The sequence below is a fragment of the Wyeomyia smithii genome, chromosome 1 (assembly GCF_029784165.1).
Source record: "Wyeomyia smithii strain HCP4-BCI-WySm-NY-G18 chromosome 1, ASM2978416v1, whole genome shotgun sequence".
Lineage (NCBI taxonomy): Eukaryota > Metazoa > Arthropoda > Insecta > Diptera > Culicidae > Wyeomyia > Wyeomyia smithii.
In genome coordinates this window covers 118,572,058-118,589,775 of record NC_073694.1, presented here as the reverse complement: position 1 = coordinate 118,589,775, position 17,718 = coordinate 118,572,058, and the positions used below count along the sequence as shown (strand labels likewise).

Genomic DNA, 17,718 nt, shown 5'->3' with positions numbered 1-17,718 from the left:
AAGTTGTCGTAATAGAGGGCTTCAACTGTATGATACTACAGAAATAATTTATGTTCAAGTGAAACCCACTTTCAATTATATTTTTTTTATGAGTGCCCGGAACCACCCGCAGGCATAGGAGTATGCATAGGCATTTGTCCCGACCCGTCAAAAGATTGCAATATAGACACAGTGGTACGAGAGCTCAAAAATGTGAACTTAATTCATTTGCTCTCCAAATAATGGTTTCATTGACATACTATCTTCCGGAGATATTTAGTATATAAAAAGGCTCAAATCATGACAAAAAGTTCTAGTTCGAAACTCAACCACTAGTGGCGCTGCAAAATCTTACTTTTTAGTCTTGCACTTTAGAGAAATGGTGACTTTAGTAAAGTTATAGATAAAGTTTTTGCAAAAAACTTTGTCGAAGACACTTTTCTTCTTACTCTTCTTGTTTTGGATATAACGTTTTTTTATTAGACATGTTTTTAAAGTTAGTTTTTTTCAAATATACAAAAAAATGTAACATTTAGAAGGTTTTAATGTTCAGCATATATTTGTATATCATTGAAACACACAAATTTGCAGAAGACACAAAATAGATAGCTTCCACACAAACCGAGTTATTGCCAAAAAATGTTAAAAAAGCATTATTTTTTGTACACACCAAGAACACAAAAAAGCAAAAACTAGCAGCCGAAACCTGCATAGAATGAAATATTATCATAATCACTCTACGAAATCGCTTTGATCGTGTGTCCCTTTTAGTATCTTCATTGCCTGATATGAAATTTAAAAAGACAGTTCATAGTGCAATTGTCGGCGTGCGACCAGACCGAACCAAGCGCCATTTTTTTAAAAATTGAGTTTTTAACACCAGTGGATGTAAATTTGATAATCTATCTTTCATGATAAAACTAAATCATTTGAACAGTTTATAACGGTATTATAACAAAATTTCTTTGCAGCAGTTTGCAGGAAACATACGGGGTGGTTAAACTTTGATCGCCGACCTCTCGAAATAAAGTTTTTGGCGCTTGGTTCGGTCTGGTCGCACGCCGACCAATTGCAGGGCGAATGTGTCATAAATTTTAACTAGTAATAGCATTGGACAATTTCACGCAATGAATCGATCTTACTGTATCGATCTTTTTTTTAGCACTGTGAATCTAGTAAGCATTTCCTAGTCCCTATTGGCCAGCTATCCGAGAAGGCACAAGAAAGCCGGAACAAAGACATCAAGAGGTATGATGAACTTGCTGAAATATTTGAAAACGCAATATAATTATTACCTTCATAGATACAGATTAGACCACTTAAAAAAGTAAAGACTGGGACGCGCAAAAATTGGTCGACTTCAAATTAGTGTATTTCTGTTAAAAATGCATTAAAAGAACCATGAAATGTTGCATTTGAAAGTTGAGTCTATATACAATAATTGCTAAAATAAGTTTTCATCGGTTGCTCTCCAGTTCTCAAAATGGCGTCCAAGCAAGAGGAACAGCGTGTCAAAAATTTGCTCGCGCAGCAAGAGAATCCGACGTTCTCGCACCTCAAATCGGCAAAATTGCTGGATGTGACCAAATCGATCATAACATATATTTTGAAAGTGTTCGGGGAGCGTCTGTCGACCGCCGGGAAGCGGCGGCAATCGTAATACAGGCGTGGCAGCGACGATGAAGAAAGTGGCAGCGAATTATATGCGGAATCCTAACCTTTCCATCAGGTACGTCACTGGCAAACTCATTATCTCCCATACTTATGTGCAGCGGGCCAAGAAACGAGCCGGGTTGTCGACGTTTAAGACGGTGAAGGTGACGAACCCAGGTTTCGAACAAAACAGTTCGGCAAAGCGGTGGTCCGGAAAACTGTAATCTGCTTACAAAGTTCTACCGTGGGTGACGAAACATATGTGAAGGTTGATTTCTATCAGCTTCCGGGACAGGAATTTTATACCGTACCAGGAAAGGTGGCCTAAATTTTCGAAACCATCAAACTATCGAAGTTCCCGTAAAAATACCTCGTCTGGCAGGCCATATGCCCGTGCGGCATTTCTATCACTATGAAACCGTCAATCAAGAGATCTACGTCCAGAAGTGCCTGGAAAATCGGCTGCTACCATTCCTAGAGCAACGTAATAGGCCTGTGCTGTTCTGGTCGGACTTGGCAAGCTGCCACTATGGGAAAAAAGCGATCGAGTGGTACGATGCGAACAACGTGGTTGTGGTACCCTAAGACCATAACCCTCCTAATAGCCCAGATTTCGGCCCTACCGAACAGTATTGAGACTTGGTCAAACGGAATATCAAAAAAATTAATAATCCATCGAAAACGAGCAGCAGAATAAATCAATCTGGCGTTTGGCGACGAATACGGTCGATTAGACCACTGCACAAAATTCAATAAAAGAGGTTAAGCGGAAGGCACGGCAGTTTGGATTTGGCAAACCAAAATAATGAACGAACATTTTTTCCTTTAAATATGTGAGTTGAACTACCAAAATAAAAATAGAAAGATTTTTGTATTACGAATTTTGACTGAAAGAAACGATTTTTTTGTCGACCAAATTTTGCGCGTTTCAGTCTTTAGAACAGCTGTAAATGTTGATTTACTACACCGTTTTCTGGAATCAATAGATCTAGTTATAAGCAGTTTGCGAGACAAGCCACCTAATGAGATTTGCGGTGATGAAAAATACAGGCTAGATATTAGTTAGGAGGATAATGTTAATTCTGATGGGGATGATTTTTCAACTTTATATTTTTTATACATTTATTTTAGCAAAATTAATACATAAAAATATAATTTAATTATTAGAACAATGCAATAGGTGATACCACATTTTTGGGAAAGGTGTACAGTGATCAGTAATCTGGCCAACGTTTTGACGTGTATTGTCATCGGAAAAGTTGAGTAAGGCTGTTTTTTAAACAAAACTTAGGCAATCAAGATACTGGAAGGGACAAACGTTCAAAGTGATTTCGTAGAGTGATTATGATAATATTTCATTCTATGCAGGTTTCGTCTGCTAGTTTTTGCTATTTTGTGCTCTTGGTGTGTACAAAAAATGATGCTTTTTTAAAATTTTTTGGCAATAACTCGATTTGTGTGGAAGCTATCTATTTTGTATCTTCTACAAAGTTGTGTGTTTCAAAGATATACAAATATATGCTGAACATTATAACCTTCTAAATGTTACAGTTTTTAAAATATTTTCGAAAAAAACTAATTTTAAAGACAAGTCAAATAAGAAACGTTATATATCCAAAACAAGAAGAGTAAGAAGAAAAGTGTCTTCGACAAAGTTTTTTGTAAGAACTTTATCTATAACTTTACTGAAGACACCATTTCTCTAAAGTGTAAGACTAAACAGTTAGGTTTTGCAGCGCCACTAACGGTTGAGTATCGAACTAGAACTTTTTGTCATGATTCGAGCCTTTTTATATACAAAATATCTCCGAAAGATAATATGTCAATGAAACCATTATTTGGAGAGCAAATGAATTAAGTTCACGTTTTTTGAGCTCTCGTACCACTGTGCATCGCACGGTGACGTCACGCATCTGATTTTAACTATTTACTTTCGGATGATGCAGTTTTGGCCTCAATTATAGCAAATCAATTCAATTCTGATCAACATGCCCTTTAAATGTTGTGCGTGAGGTGCTAGTACATTAACTCATTCCCCGCGGGTGATGCCATATGGCATCACCTGACATATAAACTTTGATAATAGTTTAACAACTACACTTGAAATTTTCAACGATGAAAATATTCTAAGCAGATAGAGAACAGATTGATCCTCAACATGCAATATAGTTTGTGCCAATTATGCATGCGGTTGCTGAGTAAAAAGAGTTTGAAAGTCATTTTTTAATGTAAAAACTGATTTCTTTCCGCGGGGATAGGGTTAAGAACAATTATAAATCAGGCAGCAGTGCATCTTGAACTTGAACTTTCCTACAGATCAGACGTGTTTTCGGTTGATTATGGACTGGTTTTTGACTGCCTATAGCTTCAAAGTTTGTGTTTTGTCAGTGCGTCTTTTGAAGACTACCTGAAGGTTAGCAAATATCTTAAAATAACAATATAGTTCACTCTCGAGTTTCCCATATATTCACGTGAAGACAGACAGGGAACACCCCCTCTTGTGGTGAAAAAGGTAACTAAACTCATTGCACAGTGGTACAATAAGGCAATTTAGGCGGACATAAGCTTTTCGTTGCGTTTTTGGTTTGCGGTTTAAAGCCATAGTTTTTGTAAAAAGTTGTTTCTTATACATTGTCCTCTATTTATGTTCGAATGAAAATTAGGGTGGTCCTAAAATCAACGAAAAAAAAACAAACTTACTTGTTTTATTTGCATAAATAATTGTAAACATTCTTTGGCAAACTTGTAGACCAACTAATTTTAAGTAACTTTGTAAAAAAAACTTTTTTGAAGACATGAAATTTGGTTTCCAAAAACAGTCTTTTCGCTCGATTTTTTCAATTCAAATTTAAAAACAAAGTTTTCTTCGGTAACTTTAATCAAAAATACGCCAATTTTGACGAAAAAACATTGTCGATATATTGTACAGATGGAGAGTTTTCACTATTTCTATTTTAAAAATAGGTTATTTTGATATATTGATGTTTCCGTTTAGGGCAAACCAAAATGATATTAAAAAAATTTTAATTTTATAAAACTATTAAATAAATATTGAAATAAATTTTATCCAATTTTATGAAAAATTTTATTCTAAAACCACAAAATCGCATCGAAAAACTCATGTCCGCCTACATTGCCTTACTGTACCACTGTGCATTGTTGTTGAAATTTTGTGAGCGTGTGACATTCTCACACACGAAACTGAATTTACTCAATTTTAGATTTAGTTGACTCAATTTCATACTTTAACAGAAAAAAATATGTTGCGGATTTCGTGCGTATATTGTTTGTATGTAAAGCTAACACCATTCCGGGAGTTAAATATTGATAATATAATAGATGTAGCTTATCGAGGCACGAAGAAGAAACATTCAAATAATCAGGCCACGACGTGTAAATGGTAAAGTAATCCCAAGTTGCTATATACGTGGTTCCCTGTGTAACTTCACTAGCTCAGATCCATCACGGGAAGCAACTACGAAATGTGCGGCCGTCAAGATCAAGCTCAATAATCAGGCCACGAAGTGTACAATTAAATGAATATTTCAATTACCTCGTGAAAAAGATAAAAGAAGAAACCGCACAATGGTTGTCAATAGTCGCATAAGGTTGTTGTGCAACTTTTGGCTTAGATAACACTTGAATGTTCTATCAATTTAACAATTTAAGTATGGATTTAATGTTTAGTTTCCCTCGTTTTGAAAGTATTTTTTTGTTTTTTTATTCCTCCGAATTTTTTGCTCTCGAGTTCTAAGCTTCGTATTCATCAGTTGCAGCTTTGCTTTAACAAGCATATTTATGTATTTACTATCTGACCCGGCAAACTTCGTCCCGCCTATTTTTGTATTCAATTTAATAATTTTCAACATTCCAAATTCATTGATTTCTTGCGATTTGTTTATATCGTTTGAAATTATTAGTTTTATCGGAATGACAACATCCTCGACTTTTGACTTTAGTACATCACCTCTATTCCGAAAACACTTATATTGGGTGGTATTCAGTTATTTTCGTTGTTTTCCAGAAACTGAAAGTGGTCATCTTCGAATTCAAGATGGTGTCAATGCTTGGCTTCTATACATTATTTCGATTACGGAAATATTCATATGCAGTAGTATTCGGCTGTTTCCCAGAAGTTGCCATCTTACAATTCAAAATGGTGTCTGAGGTCAATTTTTAGCTCCATGCATAATTCTGGTTAAAGAAACACTCATAATGGGTGGTATTTGGTCCCTTTAGGCTATTTTCCAGAAACCGGAAGTCACCACCCTGGATTTAAAAATGGCATTTGGAGACAATTTCTGGCCCCTGAGCGTCAATCTGGTTTAAGAAACACCAATAATAGGTGTCATTTAGTCATTTTCGGCTGTTTTACAGAAACCGGAAGTCACCATCTTAGAATTCAAAATGGTGTCTGTGGTCGATTCTAGCTCCTGTGTATCATTCTGGTATCGAAGCATCTCATATTGGGTGGAAATCGGCCGGTTGAAAAAATACCCATATTGGGTGGTATTTGGTCATTTTCGGCAGTTTCTCATTCACCGGAAGTCGTCATTTTACAATTCATAATGTTATCTGAGGTCGATTTGTAGCTTCAGTGCATCATAACAATCCCGGAAATATGAGTGTTATTTGGTCTTTTGTCACTGTTGTTTAGGAACCGGAAGTCGCCATATTGGATTTCAAAATGGCATTTGGAGACAATTTCTGGCCTCTGAGCAACATTCTGGTTAAAAAAAACACCCATATTTGGTTGTTTTTGGGTCATTTTCGGTAGTTTTCCAGTCATTAAAAGTCGCCATTTTACTACTCAAAATGTTGTCTGAGGTCGATTTGTGGTTTCAGTGCATCATCACGATTTCGGAAATACTCATATTGGGTGGTATTTGGTGAGATATGAGATATGAGATATGATATGGTCTTTTGCCACTGTTTCTCAGAAACCGGATGTCGCCATCTTGGATTTCAAAATGGTATTCAGAGACAATTTCTGGCCTCTGAGCGTCATTCTAGTTAAAGAAACAATCATATTAGGTGGTATTTGGCTCATTTTCGGAAGTTTTCCAGTCACCGGAAGTCGCCATTTACAACTCAAAATATTGTCGAAGGTCGACAAACGTTCAAACCGTGGAATTCCACCCGTAATTCTTATGAAACAAAAATCACGAGGTGAAAACAGCAAGAGAGCTGGAGTTTCTCTTGTGAACTATTTAATTCATTTTAACCGCAATGAGGTTAACAACTTAATTTTTTTGTTTTGAAAAAGCACATGCTTTATATAACGTGCGGGCAAAATTGGAAATTTATAGGAAGTTTGGCGGAGATGAAAAGCATATCACCCAATGCCGTAATTGCCAACGATATGGCCATGGATCTAATTTCTTTAATATAGACCAAAAATGTCTTTATTGTGGAAATTCTCACAAAAGGGCACATATCCAGTGAAAGAGAATAAAATTTTTCGCTGTGCCAATTGTAACTCTAACCATATGTCAACTTTTTACGAATGCTCTGTCCGTTTAGCCAATATCAAGGCAAGGCAGGGTAAACAAAATTCAATTTTCCAATCAAAACAAACTTCAAAACAGAATTTTCAAAGCATACCAGCAGTACCGCCCAATTTTCCTACTCCTTTGCATACCCGTCTAACGTACGCAGAGGTCACAGGTAGTTCGAACATTATTCTGCCCAGTTCGAAAAATTCAAATTCAACACTCTATGAAGCATGACATATTTATTCACAACTTGAAATAGAATATAGATAATAATAGTGAACTGTTTCACTTCAATAATGTTTCAAAGTACAGGGTGAAAAACACTCGCAAATAACGTTACCAAAAAATGACCCATGCTTACCAACCCGATCTTACTGCTTAAACTGAACTTGGGATTTTATATATTGCCGCTGCATATCTACCATTCCAATGCACACGCGAGCACAAAAATTATTTTAAAGGTGATTTACAAAAACTCACCAGAAATCACTCAAATTTTTTTATAATCGGCAATTTTAATACTAAACATCGATCGACATCGGAAGAATTCTCAAAGTAATTCCAATGGCAAAATTTTATTCAATGATTGTTCCTCAGGATACTATTCTAATCCGTCTCCGAATAGTCCTACATGTTTTTTTTTGTAGGAAATTCAACAACAATTGATTTGGTACTAACAGATCAAAGTCATGAATGTAGTGAATTGATCACACATGCTGATTCTGATTCTGATCATCCTCCAATAACTTTTTCTATAGCACATGAATCAGTTTTAAACCCTACTTCCGATCTTCCTGATTTACCTCCAGGATGCACAAAGTCATTGTTCTGCGATGGCACAAGCATTTCCGTAAAAGGAAAAAGTTTTCGTGTCAAAAGCAATCGATTGCAGAAAAGTTTAGATATTTCTTTTCCTACTTGCAAAAGTGGAAAATCTTTCCCCAATGCTTCTAAAACTCAATTGATAATTTTTCCTCATAAAACTAGGGCTTCTTTCTCAAGCCAAACAATAATCATGTTGTCAAGATGAATGGGGTTATTTTAAGTTGGTCTGACAAGGTTAAGTACTTGGAACTAATTTACGATAAAAAACATATTTTCAAAGAGCACATTGAGAGTATACAAGCAAAGTGCATCAAATATACGAGATGTTTATATCCTCTCATTAACAGGAATTCTAAACTTTGTTTAAAAAATAATCGTTTGATTTACCCACAAATTTTTAGACGAGCAATGCTTTATGATGTACCGATCTGGTCAAGTTGTTATTTCACAAGAAAGAAAACGCTTCAAATAATTCAGAATAAAATTCTGAAAATGATTTTGAAGCGTCCTCCTTGGTTTGGTACACTTGATTTAAAAAGACTTCCTGGTGTTGAAACATTAGAAGCTATGTCAAATAGAATTATTACCAATTTCTGATAAAAATCGTTACAATCCTCAATTGCTACGATAAGCTCTCTTTACAGCGAATTAGTTAGCAATAAGGTTAATTGTAAGTTTACTTCCCTTATTTGACAAGTAGGTTTAAGGTGAAACCTCATCGAATCCAAAAATGACCGACTTCGAGTCACAACTTCGAATTTTCGAAAGCCCAAGACTCGGAAATAGTTAATGCGTTCCTTGTGAAAATGCTATTTTATGTTTGCTGTGGTGAAGCAAACATAAAATAGAATATTCATAGGGAATGCAATGAGTATTTCCGAGTCTTGTGCTTTTGAAAATTCGAAGTGGTGACTCGAAGTCGGCCATTTTTGGATTCAATGAAGTTTCACCTTAAATCCCTACGAATGATAAGTCCTAATTGCGAAAGCAAAGAAATGCTAATAATTAAAATTATGGGAGAGTTCGACTGTAGATGGTATCAATATGGGATTTCGGCTTAGCAGTCATTCATCCCAATTATTGATTAAAATTATAATTTTTCTAACAGTGTTGAGAAGTCACCATTTGTGATTGGACACACATACTCATTATTTACTAATATTTATCATAAATACTTAAGCTACTGAAAACCACTCTCTTAAAAAAATAATAAATCAAGCAGCGTTTCCACTACGCACATGATTGCTCCATATGGTGAAAGGACAAAGCCCAAAATGTAAATAAAGTTACCACTAACTGTCAGAAAAGTGAGGTTATAGGGATTCGGTGAAATGGTCTATTCTTCCCTCCGTAAATGACCAGTTCACATACAAGCAGTGACTTTATATTACTTGTCTTTATATGGTTTCGTACAAAGGATGATTATGGAGAATGATTTCTATATTTTTTCGTATGTGCCAAGTAAGTAACACATGCAACCTCTTTTACGAAAAAAATGGAAGGAAAAAGTTATAAATAAATCATAAATAAGTTACAGGGAAAACATTGGGTTTTAATTCACTCGCATTGATGTTTTAAATCAGAATGATGTTTAAAATCGAAATAACAAGTTGAAGTTGTAAATACATTACGAATTGCTGTAAAAAACTGATTTATAACATGTTTATAACTAGTTTTTTTCTTGAGAATGCAAGAGAGACAACAGTGGTAAATATATGTTTGACAGCAAAACGTATCCTGGAGACAAAATTGAAAAATGGCCGCAAAAGTTGTAGTTCAGTTTTGAATCAGTTGTAATTGTGATTTTATGGTGTGAACTATTTCTTCTTCATCAAATGCAGTGCAGATCAAAAATACTGTTATAATATTCAAAATTATACAAAATATTTAAACACCCAGATGTTCCCGTATTTTCCCCAGGAAATACGGAGAGTGCCTTACATCCTTCATCGATCGGAGAGCCTCAATAGAACTGAGACTGTCCGTAAAGATGAAGTAATGGTCCGTGGACATTTTTCCAATAATACCTAAGGTATACTGAATTGCATCCAATTCTGCGACGTAAACAGAAGCAGGATTATCGAGCTTGTAGGAGGTGGTAAAATTATTGTTGAAGATACCGAAGCCAGTGGACCCGTTGAGAAGTGATCCATCAGTATAAAACGCATTGTCGCAGTTGATGTTTTTAAATTTGTTATAAAATATTTTAGGGATCTGCTGCACGCGTAAATGATCCGGGATTCCACGAGTTTCTTCCATCATGGATGTATCGGAAAACACAGTAGAAACAGAAGTATCTCACAAGTTGACACGATTGGAGATGTATGAGGAAGGATTTATACTTTGAGACATGTGATTGAAATACACAGTCATGAAACGGGTTTGAGAATTGAGTTCAACTAGCCTATCGAAATTTTCAATTACCAAGGGGTTCAAAACCTCACATTTGATGAGAATACGAGCAGTCAGATCCCAAAAGCGGTCTTTTAATGGGAGAACGCCCGCCAAAACTTCCGAACTCATCGTATGGGTCGAATCAAAGATGACTAGAACAAGATATCTGACTCTTGCAGAATTCATCGGACATGATTGTCGCTGCGCGTGAGCAAAAGTCGAACTAATTTATACACTGGTAATATGATGTATACTCAACGTCAAAATCAACTGACGACAATGCCAAGACATGACTGCTGAAAGGTGAAACAATTTTTTCAGTATCCATGTGAACGACTGTATGGTGCTGCCATACGAAAAATGATGATAATGTGTACGAATGCTTAGTTCTCAAACATGAAGCTTTTCCGAAGAATCAAGAATTATCGGCGCATCATTTAAAATTAAGCGTACCATCAGAAACTTTCTGATAACCGCTATGAGTACGCTCTACAGCCAAGTTTTTCACTATTGCTGAGGTTAATAAAGCAAAAATCGGGTGCCCCGGTGAACCTGACCATATGGTTCTGAAACCTGGCTTGCGACATATCAAACTTTAAGTTTTGGTAGAGTGGGACCTGAAAATAAATATAACCCCTCAATATAAACCCCCACTCTGACAGTCAATTTCACACTTTTTTTTCGTACTTTGAAGTGCAAAACATATGGCAATAGCATTAAGCGTAAAAAATGACAATACCATGAATCTGCATTTTATCTTAAGCGTCGAGCTGACCAAACTGCTACACCTTTTTCATATACAATCTTGAACAGCTCAACGATCGATGGCGGACTATGCACGATAAATCGGTTTTGCTCATAGTGACAATTTTATGAGAATTTAAGTCATCAGATGGCAGCACTAACCGTCGGAAATCGGTCGTGTTCAAAATGTATGAAAAATATGGAAGTTAGGTATCTTGTTCAGGTTATCTTTGGTCGAATGCATGCAACCTAAGGCAATACGCAAACAACGATACTGCAATCGTTCCAGCTTGATTAAATGGGTGTTTGCAGCGGAGCGGAAGTAGAAACACCCGTACTCAAGCACCGACAATATCGTTGTTTGGTAAAGCCTTATGAGGTCTCCTGGGTGGGCGCCCCACCATGATCCAGTAATTGCTCGGAGAAAATTTACTCTCTGTTGACATTTTTTCATCAAATACCGAACGTGACATCCCCAGGTGCCTTTCGAATCGAACCAGACACCAAGATATTTAGATACCAAAACCTAAGAAATAGTTTCACCCATTAACTGTAAGTGGAGCTGAGCAGGCTCGCGCTTCCTAGAAAAAACTACTATCTCAGTCTTCTCCGGAGAGAATTCGATACCTAGCTGTAAAGCCCAAGCAGACAAATTGTCCAAGGTATCTTGCAATGGTCCTTGCAAATCGGCAGCTTTGGCTCCTGTAACAGAAACCACGCTGTTGTCTGCAAGTTGTCTTATCGTGCATAAATTTGCCAGACATGCGTCAATGTCATTCACATAAAAACTGTAAAGGAGGGGGCTTAAGCATGAGCCCTGGGGAAGACCCATGTAGCTAATACGAAAAGTTGCCAGATCACCATGCGTAAAATGCATATGCTTTTCGGACAACAAATTATGCAAAAAATGTTTAAAATTGGTGAAAATCCTTGTCGGTGAAGTTTGCCCGAAAGAATGTCAATAGAAACGAAATCAAAAGCCCCCTTAATGTCCAAGAACACAGATGCCATTTGTTCTTTGCAAGCATACGCTAGCTGAATGTCTGTAGAAAGCAACGCAAGACAATCATTCGTTCCTTTGGCACGGCGGAAGCCAAATTGTGTATCTGATAGTAGACCATTTGATTCGACCCAGTGGTCTAAACGACGGAGTATCATTTTTTCCATCAATTTCCGTTACAGGATAGCATTGCAATCGGCCTATAAGAGTTGTGATCAGAAGCTGGTTTTCCCGGTTTTTGGATGGCGATCACCTTCACTTGCCTCCAATCCTGCGGTACGATGTTTTGCTCGAGGAATTTATTGAACAAGTTATTGAACAAGCGCCTCTTGGCATTGCCGGGTAGATTCTTCAACAAGTTGAATTTGATTCTATCTAACCCAGGCGCGTTATTGTTACAGGACAGGAGGGCAACTGAAAATTCTGCCATCGTAAACGATTTCGCATTCTTCGGGCTGTGTTCCAAAGAGTGCTCATCGATGTCTCCTTCGACGTTTCGTTTACGAACCGACGCCAATATCCGCGTTTCTTTGCTCGGACCAAGCTTTAAAACTTGGTTTCAAGCTCCGAATACCGCTTAAAGTAGGCGGGTTCACGTTTTACCCGAAAGAAGGCCATAAACGCGTCGGATTTTTCCGTGTAGACATCGGAGCACTCTTTGTCCCACCACGGAGTGGGAGGCCGTTCTTTGATAGTCACGCCGGGATATTTCTTCGTTTGAGCTTGCAACGCGGCGTCGAGAATCAAGCCCGCGAAGAGGTTGTATTCTTCAAGTGGTGGGTGATGTTGAATCGACTCGACAGCTTCTGAAATCATTTCCTCGTATAACTTCCAATCGATATTCCGTGTGAGGTCATACGGAATATCAACTGATCGCGTGCGAGTTGAACCATTATCAATTGAAATTTGAATAGGCAAATGATCGCTACCGTGGGGATCAAGGACTACCTTCCATATGCAATCCAACCGTAGCGATGTTGAACATAAAGATAAGTCTAAAGCACTGGGGCGCGCTGGAGGTTTCGGAACGCGTGTCATGTCCCCGTTGTTTAATATTGTCATATCGAAGTCGTCGCAGAGGTTATAGATCAAAGAGGAACGGTTATCAATTGAAGGGGAACCCCAAGCCACGCCATGAGAGTTGAAGTCTCCCAAAATCAAACGTGGCGAGGGAAGAAGTTCTATTAACTCAAAGAGCAGCCGTTGCCCAACCTGTGCTCTGGGAGGAATATATATTGAGGCAATACAAAGCTCTTTACCTTGTATTGTCATTTGACATGCGACAGCTTCGACGCCTGGGACCGAGGGGAGGTTAATACGATAGAAAGAATAGCACTTCTTAATCCCTAGAAGTACTCCTCCATATGGGGTGTCTCGGTCAAGGCGAATTATATTAAAATCATGGAAGTTAAGATCTACATTTGAAGTGAGCCAAGTTTCACAGAGGGAAAATGCATCGCATTTATGCTTATTAATCAAAACTTGAAATGAATCAATTTTGGGGATGATACTTCTACAATTGCACTGTAAAATAGAGATAGAATCCCTTATCTCAGCTGATGAATTAGCCATCGAAGGATACGATCGCTGCAAGGAGGGGCCATTTAGCAGTCAACTGCTTCAAAAACGTTTTTAGAAATGCCAGCAGAAGACTTTTAAGAGGATCAGTTATGTTGGAATTTTCAAAAATCCAGTCCACAATATCTGAAAACTTCAGCAGTCCAGATTCTGGCTGAATCTTTGACGAAAAAGAAGGAACAGTTGGGTTTTTTGATATTCCCGGAAGTGCCGGAAACTCCTTACTTGAATTCAGTTTTGCCAATCCCGGAGGAGTTTGCTTCGGATTTTCTACAGCACTTTTTTGTTTCTTAGTATTAGTCACTTCAGATGGAGACCTTCTCTGTCCTTTCCTAGGAAGCCTAGGGGAAGAAAGGTTTTTTCTCTTCCTAGATTTCCCAGGTTCAACAAAAGAAGGTTCCCCAACTGAATCGACAGAATCAGACACATCGGATGACAAGACCTCAAAAAGATTTAGGGAAACCAGTTTGGTGGCAGCGGCCTCTTTGAGCATTTCTGCGAAAGTGCGCTTAGAGCGCTCTTTCAGAGACCGCTTGATCTTTTCTTGGCGCTGTTTGTACGCGGGACATGCAGACAGCTCATGCGGAGTCTGCCCACAATAAAGGCACTTTTCAGCACCCTTATTACAGGCGTCGTCCGCATGTTGCTCTCCGCACTTGCCACAACGTGCTTTATTGCCACAGTGGGAGGCCGTATGGCCCAACTGTTGCACTTTAGGCAATTCATTACCCGCGGTACAAACAAGCGCACGGGTAGACGCACCTTGTCCACGAGCACATAGCTCGGCAGAGCAGACCCGGCGAAAGTCACGCGAAAAGAGTCTGATGGGGTGTAAGTTTTTACACCCTCGTCGAGCGATACTGAATGTAATTGCTTACACTCGAGTATCTGGCTGGAATCCTTGAAGATGCCTTCTCCAGCCTTCAACAGGTCCTCGACGGTCAGACTCGATTCGCTGACCACACCGTCAATCTCAACTACGCGAGCTGGAATGTACACGTGATACTCCCGCGTGAAGAGCTCACAAGCAGCAATCTCGTTTGCTTGCTTGAGGTCGGACACCAAAACACGCAGCTTATTTGGGCGTACTTTGGTAATTTCAGTCACGGCTGTAAACCGTGCCATATCTCTACATATTTGCATTGTGTTCAATGCTTTTACTTTCGGCCGGAAAAATACAGCCCCAATACCAGCTTTGCCCTCCGGATACTGCTTAAGCCGATGGGAAGCTTCCTGCGGGGCTCCATTTTTAACCCTTGGAACTTTGTATCCTGGAGGGCTAGGCGGTAGAACGAGCGGGTTTACATCCCCGCGTTCGTCGTCCATGTTGGCCGCGTGAGCCACACACGCAAAATGCCAATCAGCAGATAATATTGTAGAAAAAAACCAAGAAAAAAAAACTACTTAGCTTCTGCAGCCGCTCTCCACCACAATCAGCGCACGGGCGATGCCAATCTCCAGTCCTTTACACAAGAGTCCGGTAGCAAAAGCTGTAGCCGTTCCAGCCACACAGCAGCACCAATACAGCCAAACAGCAGTACGCCGGGTACTGGATCTCTCGCAGTAGCGACACAACGTACAGTCTGTGGCGTACGGTAGCAATAGGCGATGATGCGTTTCTTTGTCTTCAATAGACGACGGCAACGAGCAGCAGTGCACACGCAATACAATGCACGGTGACCTTGAAGGCGAAATACTGGTCGGCACTATCGAGATCGAAATAAAATTGCGACCGAACACGACGAGAGCACAACTCGGAATGATCTTCGGTTTAGTTATTATTATTTTGATCATCGTTAATAACCTCAGATCAATGTTTGAATATTTACTTAAATTTCAATGTTTTACTTGAATTTCAAAATATATTATTTAATGCGTGGTTTAGTTAGGAGAGTTTTTATATTATTTTCTCTACTAAAATAATCAAGATGGTGACGGCGATTTTTTATAGATTGTAGTAGCTTTATATAGCCTTGCTTAGTTAGTTAACGATTCCCTCTCCAAATTGTGGCAGAAATTACTCCTCGTTTGGTTTGCTAAAAGAGTAAGAAAGTTCAAATAATTAGTAAATAGTGCATGACATTTTAGTTCACCTTGATGTTTCAATGTACATTTTTTTTCAATTATTTTGCGATATTTTTACCGAAATAAACTTTATAAATAGTGGTTATATAACGGACATAATCTTTGTGCAATCGGTGTACCCATTCAACGAATGCTAATAATCAAGATGGCTGCCTCGTTAGCGCAAGCAACGTGCTAAAATAGAATTCAACACCATTTTTCTGTGCTAAAGGCACGTTTCATAATATAATCCTATCGAAAATATATATCCGAGGCTCATTGCTCTAGAGTTCATCTGTTACTTTTTTCTTTATTTCAAATTTAAAAAAAAATATGATATTGATTACTATCATATTGTGGTATTTTCGAAGCGCGTAAATTTTAACGAAGTACAAGGCAAATATTCCCGACAAATCAGAAATCGCACGTAGATTTATTGTATTTAATCACTATACCAACACCCCCCCCGCCCCTTGCGCTTTTTGAGTTGTTAACAAGTTGTATATAAGTTTATACGTTATTGTTATAGTGACGAGATTTGTTATATATCAATTACCTAAATTTATTCAAGACTAACCGTGTTACTTGGGATTTTCCTTAGCTTTGCATACGTTGCAATGTAGCCAAACGCACCACAATACCTTTCGATGGTTTTCTTGATGCGCGTTGAAAGAAAAAGTAAACGTAAGCAACCTGCGTAGCGGTGTCACCATTGCTCTGGTGCTTTTGTCTGCTTGCAACATTCGTCCATATTTTTACAAACCGATGTTATGCCGATGTTTGCGAAATCATTGAAAAAATATTTTAATATATTTTTTAAATATTTTGCTGTACTATTCCATGTTAACAAATTTATGGAAATAAGGGATTTTCATAACATATCGAAACTGCTATTATATCTATTAGAAAATAATTTGGCCTACACTGATGCAAAACATAGATGATTGTGGAGAGGAGAAGTGCTGAGTAGGGTAACGGGGGTATATTGGCCAGCTTTGGGAAGTGTTCGCACAGTTCATTAAAAACAAACACAATTTTTCAATATAAATACCTACTCTATTATACCATTGTTAAAAGCTAAGTGTCTATTTTAATATACACCGTTCAACAATGCAATATATTGAAAAATATCCTAGAAATATCAAGATTTCTACGAAGTACTGAGAACATATTTTGGTCCACCAAATTTTTACTTTGACCCACCTTTATATCTACAGACGTGTATGGAAATAGTTCGGACTAATTATATTTAAGATCATCATCAGTATTTTTAGAGCAAAAATAGTGGGTTTGAGGAGAACATCCTTCTGCTGTGAATTTTTGTAAATTTTAGGCATCTAAAAATGAAATGATTTGGCTTATAGCGGTTGGACAGGCATTCTCATCTAATTTCATATAGTTAAATGTGATAAATTAAGAAGTAATTACCTGTAAATTGTCACAAGCTGCTTTCTTATTCACGTGCAACGGCCGAACGGTAATCAAAGAGATGTCAAAACTTGGCATGGCCAAAATATGTTTGCTTCAGAAAGAGGCAAACATATTTCGGCCATGCGTTTAACCACTTTTTCAACTTTTTCCATCATGTTAGAGTATACAAACTGTTTCTATGACATTTTATTGATATTACTACAACAACAAATTGTTTCAAAAACATACATATTTGTTACAATAGCTTCCGGACGTTGACTTGTATATTACCACTTCCTCTTCACTTTGGGTTGGCTCAGCCATGAGTTTGAATATGTATGAACTAATTCCAAAATAACACTACATAGAGCCAGTCTTTCGCCGAAAATTATAGTGTAGTATGATTCTTAGGTGTGTTATTCAATGTTGCATGCATAGTTTTCTAATATTCATTAAATTTATCAGATAAAATGCGTAAAATGTTACCGGGTGGGCCAAAATATGCATGTGGGCCAAAATACCCCCGTTACCCTACCATCGCCGACAAGCTTTTTGTATCAGTATGCCAGCGGTTCA

The 17,718-nt window shown here is 37.9% G+C and overlaps 1 protein-coding gene across 8 annotated transcripts in view; it reads left to right on the top strand.

Annotated features, from left to right (window-relative positions):
• LOC129720069 (inhibitory POU protein) overlaps positions 1-17,718 on the top strand; it is a 368,998-nt gene that overhangs the window by 47,182 nt on the left and 304,098 nt on the right. The window lies entirely within an intron of this gene.